Raw genomic sequence first — 12,665 nt, forward strand, 5'->3', positions numbered from 1 at the left:
GACAAACTCGGTTTAGCCGAGAAAGTCTTGTTAATAAACCGGACAGCTTTCGTTAGCATTCTCTTCGTAGCGTCGCTGCTATGTTGACATTTTATTGCACTTTCTCCCTCAACGCCTTTGCTTTTTGCAACTAAGAAAAGTTGACATTTTGTTAACAATCGTCATCAGTTTATGTGTGGTTGCCTATGGAAATATATGTTTGTTGTAGGAGTACATATATACAGTCACCATCAAAAGTCTACATAGACTTGTAAAGAACATCATTTCATGGCTGTCTTCACTTTACAATCATTTCTACAACTCTTATTTTTTGTGGTAGAGTGATTGGAGCACATACTTGTTGGTCACAAAAAACATTCATGAAGTTTGCTTCTTTTGTGAATTTATGAATTTATTATGGTCTACTGAAAATGTGAGGGTCAAAAGTATACATACAGCAATGTTAATATTTGCTAACATGTCCCTTGGCAAGTTTACCTGCAATAAGGCGCTTTTGGTAGCCATCCACAAGCTTCCGCTTGACCACTTGACCACTAAATTGCTTCAGTTCAGCTAAATGTGTTGCTTTTCTGACATGGTTTTTGATTGATTGATTGATTGATTGATTGATTGAGACTTTTATTAGTAGATTGCACAGTACAGTACATATTCCGTACAATTGACCACTAAATGGTAACACCCCAATAAGTTTTTCAACTTGCATACCTGCCAACTACTCCGGTTTTCCCGTAATTAGTACGGTTTTCATCAACCTATTCCGGGTTACGGTTGCAGTGATAAAAAATACGGTTTTTCATTAATTAAATTTTTTTTAAGTTTTATTCACGAAATCGCGTAACAACAATGACAATTGACACTGCTTCCCGTAACTTCCTATCGAGCCATTCCGAATGCCATGCGCGAGGCTATTTATAGCACCGCTGCCAAGCACGAGGCACCAGTTGCCATTGTTTCCAAACGAGCGAACGATCATGGAATCAGCCGGAGAAAAATCACATACGAGTCTTAAACCGAATAAAGCTACACCTTCACTCCAGCAACAATACACCTTTTTTTACTCCTCTTTCCTTCAATTCAACGGCAGGGGACTCAGAATCTGGCGTTTTATGTTTGTTTCGGAAATGTTGTAGGAACTGACAAACTCGGTTTAGCCGAGAAAGTCTTGTTAATAAACCGGACAGCTTTCGTTAGCATTCTCTTCGTAGCGTCGCTGCTATGTTGACATTTTATTGCACTTTCTCCCTCAACGCCTTTGCTTTTTGCAACTAAGAAAAGTTTACATTTTGTTAACAATCGTCATCGGTTTATGTTAATACAACATGTGTGGTTGCCTATGGAAATATATGTTTGTTGTAGGAGTACATATATACAGTCACCATCAAAAGTCTACATAGACTTGTAAAGAACATCATTTCATGGCTGTCTTCACTTTACAATCATTTATACAACTCTTATTTTTTGTGGTAGAGTGATTGGAGCACATACTTGTTGGTCACAAAAAACATTCATGAAGTTTGCTTCTTTTGTGAATTTATTAATTTATTATGGTCTACTGAAAATGTGAGGGTCAAAAGTATACATACAGCAATGTTAATATTTGCTAACATGTCCCTTGGCAAGTTTACCTGCAATAAGGTGCTTTTGGTAGCCATCCACAAGCTTCTGCTTGACCACTTGACCACAAAATTGCTGCACTTCAGCTAAATGTGTTGCTTTTCTGACATGGTTTTTGATTGATTGATTGATTGATTGAGACTTTTATTAGTAGATTACACAGTACAGTACATATTCCGTACAATTGACCACTAAATGGTAACACCCCAATAAGTTTTTCAACTTGCATACCTGCCAACTACTCCGGTTTTCCCGTAATTAGTACGGTTTTCATCAACCTATTCCAAGTTACGGTTGCAGTGATAAAAAATACGTTTTTTCATTAATTAAAAAAAAATTTTTTTTTTAAAGTTTTATTCACGAAATCGCGTAACAACAATGACATTCGACCTGCTTCCCGTAACTTCCTATCGAGCCATTCCGCGAGGCTATTTATAGCACCGCTGCCAAGCACGAGGCACCAGTTGCCATCGTTTCCAAACGAGCGAACGATCATGGAATCAGCCGGAGAAAAATCGCAAACGAGTCTTAAACCGAAAAGAAAACTGCAGTCATTCCGTGAAGAATATTCAAAAGCCTATCCGGGAATAATTATCCGTTCCAAAAAGGGTGAAAACTACGCGAATTGCACCTTGTGCAGACAAGATTTTTCGATCGGACACGGAGGAATTAGCGATGTAAAAGACCACGTTGGGACAAAAAGACACAAGTCTAATGCCGTAGCTAGCGATACAAGTGGAAAACTTTCAACGTTTTTCGTCGCCCAAACAGATTCTTTGGATGTGATAAATGCCGAAGTTTTATTTACGGAGGCAATAATTGAGCATGGACTTCCAATCGCACTGGCTGATCACATGGGACAGTTATTTCGGAAAATGTTTCCCGACTCGAAAATCGCCAAAAAATATGGATGTGGTCGAACCAAAACATCCAACATTATTCAGTGTCTTGGAACAGAATCCTCAAAAAGTATCGCCGACGTCATGAAGACGGAACCATTTAGCATGTCGACTGACGGCAGCACCGATTATGACGATGTAAAACTGTACCCCATTTGTGTTCGATATTTGCTAATGATGCTATTGAATTACATTTTAATGAAGTAAACTTATCATAAAGTTACCATATCATTTTTGCAGTATGATCAATCTGATAGAATAAATTTGGATTTTAGCCACAAAAAGGTAATGACACCAATGTTATCTATTGGAATTGTTTAGTACTGTTATACTGTTAAAAGTGTTTATACTATTTATGCTTTCAAGTCCAAGTTGAAGAAATCTTGTTAAATGTTGACAGCATAACTACCAAAATACAGAAGTATGTCCTTCATATTTTTGCAGTGCTATTTCTGTTGAAAAGTTCAAATGATTACATTAGAGATGTGATGTGCCACTTTTCAAGTGTCTGATGGCTTCAATTAATTTTCATTCATTTTTCATATTTTGAATTCTTTTGAAAGGCTTACAAAAAAACTACATTTGAATTGTAATTCCATGCTATTGACAGGACTATTAATTTTAATGAAGTTAGCTTACCATGTTTACAGTATGATAATTGTGATAGAAATGTGAATTTTAGGCACAGAATATTTTTTACAATTGAACAAGGCAGTAGATTATACAAGCTTGGACAGAAAGTTAATAATGACACCAATTGTTTTTTAATGGAATTGTTTAGTTCTGTTTTACCATTTGTTTACTGTAAAAAGTGTTTGTACTGTTTATACTTTCAATTAACAAATTGAAGTCTTGTGAAAGGTTGACAGGATAACTGGCATTAACTGTCAAAATAATTTCAAACTATTGAAGTTAGCTTACAAAATAAACATGTCAATCAACCCATATGATTTTTGCTGTAATATTTTTGTTTTGAAAAGTCACTGTGACTGATAGAAAAGTGATGGTTTTAGCAACATTTTAACCTGTCTGAATGCTAATAATCATTTTGCGTCGGACCCCCCACCAGGACTTTGTCCTGGACCTACCGGGGCCTGCGGCCCCAGGACCCTGGCTACTAGGTTTTTCTGATTTCAAAAGTTGGCAGGTATGCATGTCCCTTGGCAAGTTTACCTGCAATAAGGCGCTTTTGGTAGCCATCCACAAGCTTCTGCTTGACCACTAAATTGCTGCAGTTCAGCTAGATGTGTTGCTTTTCTGACATGGTTTTTGATTGATTGAGACTTTTATCAGTAGATTGCACAGTGAAGTACATATTCCGTACAATTGACCACTAAATGGTAACACCCCAATAAGTTTTTCAACTTGTTTAAGTCACGGTCCACTTAAATTGATTCATGATACAGATATATACTATCATAATTATACTGTCATCACACAAGATAATCATCAGAGTATATACTAGGGATGTCCCGATCCAGGTTTTTGCACTTCCGATCCGATACCGATATTGTTTTTGCACTTCCGATCCGATACCGATACTGATCGATACTGGCCTATCCGAGCATGTATTAAAGTTTAAAGTTATTTAGCCTACTTAGTTGTCAGAATCATGTTGAAAAGGGTTTTAGTACTCTTGATAACAACTAGCCAGCTGAATTAGGGGAGTTTGAATAATACACAATGGTTGGTAGCAAGAGACTGACCTGTTTATTCAAGGATAAACACAAAATAGACAAAATTATACATGACAAACTGAAATGGCATCATTGAACTAGGGCTGGGCGATATGGCCTTTTTTTAATATTGCGATATTTTAAGGCCATATTGCGATACACAATATATATCTCGATATTTTGCCTTATCCTTGAATGAACACTTGATGCATATAATCACAGCAGTATGATGATTCTATGTGTTTTGATTGAGACTTTTATTAGTAGGTTGCACAGTGAAGTACATATTCCGTACAATTGACCACTAAATGGTAACACCCCAAGAAGTTTTTCAACTTGTTTAAGACGGGGTCCACTTAAATTGATTCATCCATCCATCCATTTTCTACCGCTTATTCCCTTCGGGGTCGCGGGGGGCGCTGGAGCCTATCTCAGCTACAATCGATTCATGATACAGATATATACTATCAGATATATACTATCATCATAATACCGTCATCACACAAGATAATCACATTGAATTATTTACATTATTTATAATCCAGGGTGTGGAGGGGGGCGCCGGATGTAAGTGTCAAAAAGACAGCCAAAAGAGTTTGATATGAGAATAAATCTAAAGTTAAAATATAGGGTAGAAATGCACCCATTTGCAGGAAATGCAGTCTTGATTTTCAAAATGTTCTTTCAAGGCTTGCATGTCTACATTAAAACATTCTTCTTCATACTGCATTAATATATGCTACTTTAAACTTTCATGCAGAGAAGGAAATCACAACTAAAAAAATCACTAATATTTTCATACGGTGTTGATGTGGAAATTTTTGCCATTTTGATGGTGTGTACGTGTGGCACCGAATGGAGATAAGCGTCTCGACAGACGTTACAATATTTGAACAATGATGACGAAAACTGTTGTCTCTGTCGTGTCCGTGTGTCGAAAATTGTTATGCGCTTATTTTTTTATTTGATTTTGTGCGTGGCATAGATTTGCCGTGCGCAGAGGACGCTTGAGCAGGCGCGCACCTTAGCGGCTGCGCTAGCATCACAGCTAACGTTAACCATGCCGCTACCTCGCTCTCTGCTGGGAGAGGACGTATACGTATGTGACGTATGACGTGACAGTATGTGACGTGTGTAAGAAGGTGCGCTCGCTGTCTGTGAGAGGGAGACACAGGAAAGAGTGAGAAGAGCCTGTCGTGTAATGCCAGCAGCTAAAAGCAACTGCGTGAGAATTGTGGATGTGTTGAAGGTGTGCTGGAAAATGCGGAACGGAAATTACGGAGCAGCAGAAAAGTGGAATGTATTATTTAAATAGGTGCGTTGGAAAACACGGACCGGAGTTTTTTTTTAAACTGGATCTGGATCGGCATTTTCCCATGCCTTGCCGATACGCAATTTTTGGCAAATATCGGCAGCCGATCCGATCCAAATATCGGATCGGGACATCCCTAGTATATACATTGAATTATTTACATTATTTACAATCTGGAATGTGGGGGGTGGGGGGCTTAGGTTTGGTTGGTATCAACACTTCAGTCATCAACAACTGCATCATCAGAGAAATGGACATTGAAACAGTGTAGGTCTGACTTGGTAGGGTATGTACAGCAAGTAGTAGACATAGAGAGAGATCAGAAAGCATAAGAAAAAGTATCTACATTTGATTATTAACAATCCGGGGAGGGTGTTAGTTTAGGGTTGTAGCTGCCTGGAGGTGTACTTTTATTGCGGTTCTGAAGGAGGATAGAGATGCCCTTTCTTTTACACCTGTTGGGAGTGCATTTCACATTGATGTGGCATAGAAAGAGAATGAGTTAAGACCTTTGTTAGATGGGAATCTGGGTTTAACGTGGTTAGTGGAGCTCCCCCTGGTGTTGTGGTTATGGCGCTCATTTACGTTAAGGAAGTAGTTTGACATGTACTTCGGTATCAGGGAGGTGTAGCGGATTTTATAGACTCAGTGCAAGTTGTTTTACTCTGTCCTCCACCCTGAGCCAGCTCACTTTGGAGAAGTGGGTAGGAGTGAGGTGGGATCTGGGGTGGAGGTCTAGAAGTACTTGTTTCTTCAGCATTGCCCACACGTTTAAGTCAGGACCTTCTAAAACCTTAATTCTAGTCTGATTTAGCCATTCTTTTACCACTTTTGAGGTGTGTTTGTGGTCATTGTCCTGTTGGAACACCCAACTGCGCCCAAGACCCAACCTCCGGGCTGATGATTTTAGCTTGTCCTGAGGAATTTGGAGGTAATCCTCCTTTTTCATTGTCCCATTTAAAGCACCAGTTCCATTGGCAGCAAAACAGGCCCAGAGCATAATACTACCGCCACCATGCTTGACGGTAGGCCTGGTGTTCCTGGGATTAAAGGCCTCACCTTTTCTCCGCCAAACATATTGCTGGGTCTTGTGGACAAACAGCTCCATTTTTGTTTAAAATAACATCACATGGACAAAGATAACACCTTCTGGAGGAAAGTTCTGTGGTCAGAAAGCACCTTATTGCAGGTAAACTTGCCAAAGGACATGTAAGCAAATATTAACATTGCTGTATGTATACTTTTGACCCTCACATTTTCAGTAGAGCCATAATAAATTCATAAAAGAAGCAAACTTCATGAATGTTTTTTGTGACCAACAAGTATGCTCCAATCACTATATCACAAAAAAATAAGAGTTGTAGAAAGTATTGTAAACTCAAGACAGCCATGACATGATGTTCTTCACAAGTGTATGTAAACTTTTGATCGCGACTGTATGTTCCTTATAAAGTCATAAGTATGCTGAATGTCATTATAAGTGTTATTGGTTACCATATGTTTGAGTTAAAGCTAACAAATAAGTACATATAAATGTAGAAAAAAAAACGATGCTGCATGGATTGGCTCAATCTGTTGATTTACAACTTAACCAACATTATTTAAAGTGGTGAATGTTGACATTTTTATGAAGCTCTATGGCAGGGGTGTCAAACAAATTTTAGATCAGGGGCCACATGGAGAAAAATCTACTCCCAAGCTGGCCGGACTGGTAAAATCACGGCACGATAACTGAAAAATAAAGACAACTTCAGATTGTTTTCTTTGTTTAAAAATAGAACAAGCACATTGTGAAAATGCACAAAACCATAATGTTGTTGGGGTTTTATATACTTACATGTTGTGGTTAATAGTATTCTACATTTATTTGTCCTTATTTATACTTTCTGAATAAATTATGTGGTAATGTTCATCAGTCAATTCATTGCTGTTAATTTTCAATCTATAAACATACCTGCCAACTACTCCGGTTTTCCCGTAATTAGTACGGTTTTCATCAACCTATTCCGGGTTACGGTTGCAGTGATAAAAAATACGGTTTTTCATTCATTAAAAAAAAATATTTTTTTTAAATGCGCGAGGCTATTTATAGCACCGCTGCCAAGCACGAGGCACCTGTTGCCATTGTTTCCAAACGAGCGAACGATCATGGAATCAGCCGGAGAAAAATGGCAAACGAGTCTTAAACCGAAAAGAAAACTGCAGTCATTCCGTGAAGAATATTCAAAAGCCTATCCGGGAATAATTATCCGTTCCAAAAAGGGTGAAAACTACGCGAATTGCACCTTGTGCAGACAAGATTTTTCGATCGGACACGGAGGAATTAGCGATGTAAAAGACCACGTTGGGACAAAAAAACACAAGTCTAATGCCGTTGCTAGCGATACAAGTGGAAAACTTTCAACGTTTTTCGGATTTTAGCCACAAAAAGGTAATGACACCAATGTTATCTATTGGAATTGTTTAGTACTGTTATACTGTTAAAAGTCTTTATACTATTTATGCTTTCAAGTCCAAGTTGAAGAAATCTTGTTAAATGTTGACAGCATAACTACCAAAATACAGAAGTATGTCCTTAATATTTTTGCAGTGCTATTTCTGTTGAAAAGTTCAAATGATTACATTAGAGATGTGATGTGCCACTTTTCAAGTGTCTGATGGCTTAAATTAATTTTCATTCATTTTTCATATTTTGAATTCTTTTGAAAGGCTTACAAAAAAACTACATTTGAATTGTAATTCCATGCTATTGACAGGACTATTAATTTTAATGAAGTTAGCTTACCATGTTTACAGTATGATAATTGTGATAGAAATGTGAATTTTAGGCACAGAATATTTTATACAATTGAACAAGGCAGTAGATTATACAAGCTTGGACAGAAAGTTAATAATGACACCAATTTTTTTTTTAATGGAATTGTTTAGTACTGTTTTACCATTTGTTTACTGTAAAAAGTGTTTATACTGTTTATACTTTCAATGAACAAATTGAAGTCTTGTGAAAGGTTGACAGGATAACTGGCATTAACTGTCAAAATAATTTCAAACTATTGAAGTTAGCTTACAAAATAAACATGTCAATCAACCCATATGATTTTTGCTGTAATATTTTTGTTTTGAAAAGTCACTGTGACTGATAGAAAAGTGATGGTTTTAGCAACATTTTAACCTGTCTGAATGCTAATAATCATTTTGCGTCGGGGGGCGAAGCCTGAACCCCCCACCAGGACTTTGTCCTGGACCTACCAGGGCCTGCGGCCCCTGGACCCTGGCTACTAGGTTTTTCTGATTTAAAAAGTTGGCAGGTATGTATCAAGATAAAAAAAATAGTATAAAAATCAAATTACAGTATGTTATTTATATTGTTTGCTCATTTTCCTCGACTGGTGCACTAACATGTGTTTTTTGTTTTACATATGTAGCATCATCTACAAAGATACAAATAATTGCTATTGCGACATCTCGTGAACACTATTAGAACAGCAGTTTCTTTCATTCAAAAATTTCGGCTCATTTTTATATTTAGCAAACTCTTCCCGCGGGCTGGATAAAACCTGTTCGGGGGCCTGATCCAGGCCTTGGAGCCGTAGGTTTGACACCCCTGCTCTATGGGCAAGGGATAAAATATAATTATTTTGCATGTAAGGAGAAGAGAAAGAATTGTCGATGAATCCCCACTTTTTTCAGCAAAGTCGTGACCAAAAGTTTTGGTCGTGACTTAACGTTGTTTAAGAAAACATTTTACATGTCTGTTATATACTGATTTTTGGCCATATAGTCATTTGTGTCATCCTAGATCTTGACCCTACCACTAAGTGTGAAGCATTTAAAACGTGGTGTGCTATTAAGGCACTGCATAACTGTGTAGATGTGTGTGTGTGTGTTTATAACTAGTTAATCTTGAACCGTACACCCGTGAAGGTGTGACACAGGTGAACTCATCTTGAGAGAATTGAGAGTGAGTGGTGAAGTCAAGTTACCTGACCTTAACTTTGCCGACAACGATGCTCTTACATAACACCTTGGCTCGTGTCAGGACCGATGGACCCAAGCAGAGTGTTCAGATGTCTGAACGTGTGCTTTATGGCACGTCATGCGTGTGACGGATGATAACCACACTGGCTTTTGCCTCCACGGTCAACCAATTAAACATTCAGTTCATTTAAATGTAACTAAATGACAATGCGGGTCGTTGCTAAATTGAAGGAATTCTTTTGTGGCTGCGACCTAATTGGACGTGGTGACGTTGGTGTGCACGCCATGTTGGAGCAGCCTGCCATCTCTCGCTGACTGAGCAGCCAAAACTGCCTGCTTTTTGTTTCTGGCCCTGGGCAGTGTGTGTTGTAGCTGAACCAGTCATTGCGCTACGGATGGAGGCTCGGCTATCTTTGTCTTTCTGTGGTGATCTGAAATGTGATCAGAACTGTGTGTGTAATGGTGGGGGAGGGAGTGAAGGCAGTCAGTTGCTTGGGAGTAGTCAACCCGTTTTGTCCTGTTTAAGGTATAATCTTTGCTTATCTCCGTGTATGAGTTGGCAGGTCGTGTAGAGATGCTCTAATGTAATAAAATGCAGATTCCACTTAAATATGTAGACGGAACAACTTTTTCAAAAATATTTTGTCCAGTTTTGAGAGAGATTCTCTGCCTAAACTTACTGTATAATGCAGCAGTGAAGCCTCTGCATATTTTGTGGTAGTCAACACCAGTTCAATTACACATGCAGACCCATCCATACAAACAGCAATCATTTCAAAAATAGCCTTTATAAAATATTCTGAGTTCAAGTTCAACTGTTTTCTATAATTATATATTTTTATATAAAACAATAAACTTCACTTTTTTTTTAATGGGCATAGATTTAGAAAGTTGTTAGGTTGCTATCTGCCCAGTCCACACGGTCTTCTTGATACAACAGGTCACTAAGGCTTTGCAGTGCCAAGATGGTCCTTTAGTGTTAGGCCATCGCCACGAGACCTCGGATACTTCTGGCCTCTTGTCCGGACGCAAACACATACTTTTGTACTTTAAAAACGCATACTTTGGTGAATATTTTCAAAACTTTTGTATGGTGCCGCCTACGAAAACGACCTCACCGACAGGATGTCATAATTGTGTGCCAATTATTTCCACTCTCGACAAATACAATGGCAAACGATGTTTGCCTGCTGGCTTTAAACTTAAAAAAAATAAAAAATACTGAAAGGACCTATTGTATTTTTAAGCGTAAATATACAGCTACTTTTACTATGTATTGACAAAAAAGGCACTGTTTACTGTAGTATCGACTCAAGACATGACGTCATGGGCACATTTGATTGGCTAAAATTGCTTTTCAGTCCTCTATTCAGTGGTTCTCAAACTTTTTTCAGCAAGTACTACCTCTAAAAAACTTGGCTCTCGAAGTACCACCATAGTGACCAAAATTACAAACCCCGTTTCCATATGAGTTGGGAAATTGTGTTAGATGTAAATATAAACGGAATACAATGATTTGCAAATCCTTTTCAACCCATATTCAGTTGAATGCACTACAAAGACAACATATTTGATGTTCAAACTCATAAACTTTTTTTTTTTTTTGCAAATAATAATTAACTTAGAATTTCATGGCTGCAACACGTGCCAAAGTAGTTGGGAAAGGGCATGTTCACCACTGTGTTACATGGCCTTTCCTTTTAACAACACTCAGTAAACGTTTGAGAACTGAGGAGACACATTTTTTAAGCTTCTCAGGTGGAATTCTTTCCCATTCTTGCTTGATGTACAGCTTAAGTTGTTCAACAGTCTCCCTTCTCATATTTTAGCCTTCACACATTGTCAATGTCTGGACTACAGGCAGGCCAGTCTAGTACCCGCACTCTTTTACTATGAAGCCACGTTGATGTAACACGTGGCTTGGCATCGTCTTGCTGAAATAAGCAGGGGCGTCCATGGTAACGTTGCTTGGATGGCAACATATGTTGCTCCAAAACCTGTATGTATCTTTCAGCATTAATGGTGCCTTCACAGATGTGTAAGTTACCCATGTCTTGGGCACTAATACACCCCCATACCATCACAGATACTGGCTTTTCAACTTTGCACCTATAACAATCCGGATGGTTCTTTTCCTCTTTGGTCCGGAGGACACGACGTCCACAGTTTCCAAAAACAATTTGAAATGTGGACTCGTCAGACCACAGAACACTTTTCCACTTTGTATCAGTCCATCTTAGATGAGCTCAGGCCCAGCGAAGCCGACGGCGTTTCTAGGTCTTGTTGATAAACGGTTTTCGCCTTGCATAGGAGAGTTTTAACTTGCACTTACAGATGTAGCAACCAACTGTAGTTACTGACAGTGGGTTTCTGAAGTGTTCCTGAGCCCATGTGGTGATATCCTTTACACACTGATGTCGCTTGTTGATGTAGTACAGCCTGAGGGATGGAAGGTCACGGGCTTAGCTGCTTGCGTGCAGTGATTTCTCCAGATTCTCTGAACCCTTTGATGATATTACGGACCGTAGATGGTGAAATCCCTAAATTCCTTGCAATAGCTGCTTGAGAAAGGTTTTTCTTAAACTGTTCAACAATTTGCTCACGCATTTGTTGACAAAGTGGTGACCCTCGCCCCATCCTTGTTTGTGAATGACTGAGCATTTCATGGAATCTACTTTTATACCCAATCATGGCACCCACCTGTTCCCAATTAGCCTGCACACCTGTGGGATGTTCCAAATAAGTGTTTGATGAGCATTCCTCAACTTTATCAGTATTTATTGCCACCTTTCCCAACTTCTTTGTCACGTGTTGCTGCCATCAAATTCTAAAGTTAATGATTATTTGCAAGAAAAAAAAAGTTTATCAGTTTGAACATCAAATATGTTGTCTTTGTAGCATATTCAACTGAATATGGGTTGAAAATGATTTGCAAATCATTGTATTCCGTTTATATTTACATCTAACACAATTTCCCAACTCATATGGAAACAGGGTTTGTAGAATGCAATGACCTAGTAGGCTTGTGTATTCATTAAAAACAGGTTTTATTTAACAAGTGCTGTATTTTCCAGGCTATATAAAGCGCACCGGGATATACCGTTAAGCAGCACCCACAAAATTTGAGAAGAAAAAATATTGTTTTCATATATTAGCCGCACTGGAATGTAAGCCGTGAAATGTGTT

General features: G+C 38.4%; 2 protein-coding genes across 3 annotated transcripts in view; both read left to right on the forward strand.

Annotated features, from left to right (window-relative positions):
* Positions 1 to 12,665, forward strand: part of nudt2 (nudix (nucleoside diphosphate linked moiety X)-type motif 2) — a 298,883-nt gene that overhangs the window by 69,549 nt on the left and 216,669 nt on the right. The gene's annotated exons all lie outside the window — the stretch shown is intronic.
* ell2 (elongation factor for RNA polymerase II 2) overlaps positions 1 to 12,665 on the forward strand; it is a 39,274-nt gene that overhangs the window by 864 nt on the left and 25,745 nt on the right. The window lies entirely within an intron of this gene.

Source organism: Nerophis lumbriciformis, linkage group LG38 (assembly GCF_033978685.3).
Source record: "Nerophis lumbriciformis linkage group LG38, RoL_Nlum_v2.1, whole genome shotgun sequence".
Taxonomy (NCBI): Eukaryota; Metazoa; Chordata; class Actinopteri; order Syngnathiformes; family Syngnathidae; genus Nerophis; species Nerophis lumbriciformis.